Raw genomic sequence first — 6,000 nt, forward strand, 5'->3', positions numbered from 1 at the left:
GGGTACATTCATACTGGCGGGTTTACAGTGAGTTTCCTGCTTCAAGTTTGAGCTGTGGCAAATTTTCCACCACAGCCCAAACTCCTAGTGGGAAACTCACCGTAAACCCCCTGTGTGAATGTACCCTAAAAACACTACACTAACACAAAATAAAGGGTAAAACACTACATATACACCCTTACACTGCCCCCCCCCCCCAATAAAAATGAAAACGTATCGTATGGTAGTATTTCCAAAACAGAACCTCCAGCTGTTACAAAACTTTCCAGGCATGCTGGGAGTTTAGCAACAGCTGGAGGCACCCTGTTTGTGAATCACTGGCGTAGAATACCCCTATGTCCACCCCTAGGCAATCCCTAATTTAGTCCTCAAATGCACATGGTGCTCTCTCACTTTGGAGCCCTGTCATATTTCAAGAAAACAGTTTAGGACCACATATTGGGTATTTCCGTACTCGGGAAAATTTTGGGGGGCCTTTTTCTCCTTTTCACCCTTATGAAAAGGTAAAGTTCGGGTCTACACCAACCTGTTAGTGAAAAAAATAAAAAATTTTACACTTACATGCTGGAGTTGCCCCATACTTTTTATTTTCACAACGAATTTGTTTGACGAATTTTCGTTAAAGTTGGATGTGAAAACGAAAAATAAAAACTAAAATGCTGGTGTTACCCTAAATTTTTCACTTTCACAAGGGAAATTTGTAACCCCATGTCTTCGGAGTATAAAAATACCCCATATGTGGATGTAAAGTGCTCTGCGGGCGAACTACAATGCTCAGAAGAGAAGGAGCTTTTGGCAAGAAAATTTGTCCAGATTTGGAGGCCACTTGTGTTTACAAAGCCCCCATAGTGCCAGAACAATGGACCCCCCCATATGTGACCCCATTTTGGAAACTACACCCCTCACGGAATGTTATAAGGGGTACAGTGAGAATTTACGCCCCACAGGTGTCTGACATATTTTTGGAACAGTGGTCTGTGAAAATGAAAAATTAAATTTTTCTTTTGCTCAGCCCACTGTTCCAAAAACCTGTCAAATGCCAGTGGGTAGTAAATGCTCACTGCACCCCTTATTAAATTCTGTGAGGGGTGCAGTTTCCAAAATGGGGTCACATGTGGGGGGATCCACTGTTCTGGTAGCACGGGGGGCTTTGTAAACGCACATGGCCCCTGACTTCTATTCCAACCAAATTCTCTCTCCAAAAGATCAATGGCGCTCCTTCCCTTCTGAGCATTGTAGTGCGCCAGCAAAGCACTTGATGTCCACAAAGCACTTGATGTCCACACATGGGGTATTTCCATACTAAGAAGAAATGGGGTTACAAATTTTGGGGGCCATTTTCTCTTATTACCCCTTGAAGAAATCAAAAATTTGGGGAAAAAACTGCATTTTAGGGGGCAAATTTTTTTTTTCTTCATTTACACATCCAACTTTAACGAAAAGTCATCAAACACCTGTGGGGTGTTAAAGCTTACTGTACCCCTTGTTGCATTCCTTGAGGGGTGCAGTTTCCAAAATAGTATGCTATGTGTGTTTTTTTTTTTTGCTGTTCTGGCACCATAGGGGCTTCCTAAATGTGACATGCACCCCAAAAACCATTTCAGCAAAATTTGCTTTCCAAAAGCCAAATCTGACTTCTTCTCTTCTGAGCATTGTAGTGCGCCAGCAGAGCACTTGTCGTCCACACATGGGGTATTTCCATACTCAAATGAGATGGGGTTACAAATTTTGGGGGACATTTTCTCCTATTACCCCTTGTAAAAATGTAAAATTTGGGGAAATACCAAGATTTTAGTGATAAATTTTTTTATTTACACATCCGACTTTAACGAAAAGTCATCAAACACCTGTGGGGTGTTAAGGCTCACTGTACCCCTTATTACGTTCCCTGAGGGGTGTAGTTTCCAAAATAGTATGCTATGTAGGGTTTTGCTCTTCTGGCACCATAGGGGCTTCCTAAATGTGACATACCCCCCCAAAAACCCTATCAGAAAAACTTACTCTCCAAAATCCCATTGTCGCTCCTTCCCTTCTGAGCCCTCTAGTGCACCCACAGAGCAGTTGACATAAACATATGAGGTATTTCCTTACTCGAGAGAAATTGGGTTACAAATTTTAGGGTGATTTCTCTCCTTTTACACCTTGTAGAAATAAAAAAAAATGGGTCTACAAGAACATGCGAGTGTAAAAAATGAAGATTTTGGATTTTCTCCTTCACTTTTCTGCTATTCTGGTGAAACACCTAAAGGGTTAACACACTTTCTGAATGTCATTTTGAATACTTTGAGGGGTGCAGTTTTTATAATGGGGTCATTTATGGGGTATTTCTAATATGAAGGCCCCTCAAATCCATTTCAAAATTGAACTGTGGTTTTCTTTTCAATTTCCCCTGAAAAATAAAAATGATTTGTGTTTCATTGTACATTTTGTGCTAATGTGAAAGGTGCCATTAACCCCTTAAGGACTCAGCCCATTTGGACCTTAAGGACTCAGACAATTTTATTTTTACGCTTTCGTTTTTTCCTCCTCCCCTTCAAAAAATCATAACTCTTTTATATTTTCATCCACAGACTAGTGTGAGGGCTTATTTTTTTCGCGACCAGTTGTCCATTGTAATGCCATCACTCACTTTACCATAAAAGGTATGGCGCAACCAAAAAAATACTATTTGTGTGGGGAAATTAAAAAGAAAACACACAGGTTTTGTTTTCACGTCGTACAATTTATGGAAAAAATGACGTGTTTTTTATTCTCTGGATCAATACGATTAAAATGATACCCATGATTATACACTTTTCTATTATTTAAAAAAAAATCGCAAACTTTTTAACCAAATTAGTACGTTTAAAATCCCCCTATTTTGAAGACCTATAACTTTTTCATTTTTCCGTATAAGCGGTGGTATGAGGGCTCATTTTTTTGCGCCATGATCTGTACTTTTTATTAATACCATATTTGCTTATACAAAACGTATAAAATTTTTGATAAATTTTTTTGGGAATAAAATGTTATAAAAAAGCAGCTATTTTGGACTTTTTTTTTTTTTTACGTTCACGCCGTTCAGCGTACGGGATCATTTACATTTTATTTAACAGTACGGATATTTACGCATGCTGCAATACCAAATATGTATATAAAATAATTTTTTTACACTTTTTGGGGGTAAAATAGAGAAAATGGGACAATTTACGTTTTTATTGGGGGAGGGGGTTTTTCACATTTTTTTACTTAATTTTTTTTACTTATTTTACTTTTATTTTTACACTCTTTTATAGTCCCCATAGGGGGCTATTTATAGCAACCATTCGATTGCTAATCCTGTTCAGTGCTATGTATAGGACATAGCACTGATCAGGGTTATCGGTCATCTTCTGCTCTGGTCTGCGGGCGATCCGATCATCCTGTTGAGTGAACCCGATGCTGCAGATGCCGTGATTTGTATTGATCATGGCATCTGAGGGGTTAATGGCGGACATCCGCGGGATCGCGGGTGTCTGCCATTACCGGCGGGTCCCTGGCTGCAATCCACAGCCGGGACCTGTCGCGCATGATGCTGACATCGCTCCGATGCCCGCGGTTATGCTCAGGACGTAAATGTACGTCCTGGTGCGTGAAGTACCACATCACCAGGACGTACATTTACGTCCTGCGTCGTTAAGGGGTCAACCCCTTAACGACGCAGGACGTATATTTACGTCCTGCGCCGGCTCCCGCGATATGAAGCGGGATCGCGCTGCGATCCCGCATCATATCGTGTAGGTCCCGGCGCTCATCAACGGCCGGGACCCGCGGCTAATACCACACATCGCCGATCGTGGCGATGTGCGGTATTAACCCTTTAGAAGCTTTGACCGCCGCTTCTAAAGCGAAAGTGAAAGTGACCCGGCTGCTCAGTCGGGCTGTTCGGGACCGCCGCGGTGAAATTGCGGCGTCCCGAACAGCTGACAGGACACCAGGAGGGCCCTTACCTGCCTCCTCGGTGTCCGATCGGCGAATGACTGCTCCGTGCCTGAGATCCAGGCAGGAGCAGTCAAGCGCCGATAACACTGATCACAGGCGTGTTAATACACGCCTGTGATCAGCATAGGAGATCAGTGTATGCAGTGTTATAGGTCCCTATGGGACCTATAACACTGCAAAAAAATGTAAAAAAAAAGTGTTAATAAAGGTCATTTAACCCCTTCCCTAATAAAAGTTTGAATCACCCCCCTTTTCCCATAAAAAAAAGAAAACAGTGTAAAAAAAAATTAAATAAACATATGTGGTATCACCGCGTGCGTAAATGTCCGAAGTATAAAAATATCTCAATTAAACCGCACGGTCAATGGCGTACGCGCGAAAAAATTCCAAAGTCCAAAAAAGCGTATTTTGGTCACTTTTTATACCATTAAAAAATGAATAAAAAGTGATCAAAAAGTCCGATCAAAAATTCAAAAATCAAAAATCATACCGATAAAAACTTCAGATCACGGCGCAAAAAATGAGTCCTCATAGCGCCCTGTACGTGGAAAAATAAAAAAAAGTTATAGTGGTCAGAAGATGACATTTTTAAATGTATAAATTTTCCTGCATGTAGTTATGATTTTTTCCAGAAGTGCGACAAAATCAAACCTATATAAGTAGGGTATCATTTTAACCGTATGGACCTACAGAATAATGATAAGGTGTAATTTTTACCGAAATATGCACTGCATAGAAACGGAAGCCCCCAAAAGTTACAAAATGGCGTTTTTTCTTTTCTCCGTTTCGCCGTGCATTTTTGGGTAAAATGACTAATGTCACTGCAAAGCAGAATTGGCGACGCTAAAAATAAGCCATAATATGGATTTTTAGGTGGAAAATTGAAAGAGTTATGATTTTTAAAAGGTAAGGAGGAAAAAACGAAAGTGCAAAAACGGAAAAACCCTGAGTCCTTAAGGGGTTAAAAAGTACAATTGGTCATGTAAAAAAAATAAGCCCTCATATGTGTCCATAGATGAAAAAATAGAAGACACTGGATCTGCTGTGGGTTTAAAGCTGCGGATCTGCAATTGTACATTAGCAGTTGTAAAATCTGCCATTTTATACAACCTCAATTCAGCAACTGCAGAATTTGCAATTTAGGATCTGCAGAGGATTCTGTGTGTGAATACACCTTTTAAACAAGATTATAGTTCCTGTGGCTCAGCACAGCCTCTATGGCACCTCCTAGACACTGAGCTCTAAGCATGATCTAGAGCTGACAGATTCCCTTTAAATTGTGTGCCCTATTGGTGACATGGAATGATGTAACAATAATAATGCTGTCCAGTGCTATGGAATATAATGACACTACATAAACAATATGAAATTCCTGATACAATCAATGTGCCTGTCTTGGAAATATATTGTAACATTCTTTACTATGTGTATTATATTTAGGTTTATCATTATGTACATATAATGAGAATCTTCCTGTGTTCTGCTGCTATGAAAATATCTATGTGAAAGGTATTTTTGTAATCTTTAACAACATCTCCATCTAGTGGCTGATACTAAGTATAATCATATGTTTTTCACTTTGGAACTTGTAAAAAATACACTAAATGTGATACTTTTGAAAGAAGGTTAAAGGAAGAAGATTACAGCATTTATGCAATTTTTCCCCAGTCACAGCATCACATTCACAAGTCTGCATTATCATATTAAGATCTATACCCCCTTCCTCTTTATCCTTAAAATGGGAATATTGCTGTTCAGATAAAGGGTCCTGATTTTTAGTTGCAGGAATTTCTGCATTAAATCTGCCAAATGTAAACTCTCCCTTTGTTCACATGAGGTATTTCAGCTTGTATTTTGGTGAGCATTATACTTCTCATTCCCTCTGAAAATTATTTTGGCTTTGGTGCAAAAAAACTGAATGAAAAATTGCCATAAGGCTAAGTTTCCGCACAACTTATTTATGCCCTTTTTTGTCAATAAAAACAGCACAAAAAAAGTGCTCAGTGATTTTGCACTCCCAGGATGCAGTTTTGTGGCATG

Source organism: Hyla sarda, chromosome 1 (assembly GCF_029499605.1).
Source record: "Hyla sarda isolate aHylSar1 chromosome 1, aHylSar1.hap1, whole genome shotgun sequence".
Classification (NCBI taxonomy): domain Eukaryota; kingdom Metazoa; phylum Chordata; class Amphibia; order Anura; family Hylidae; genus Hyla; species Hyla sarda.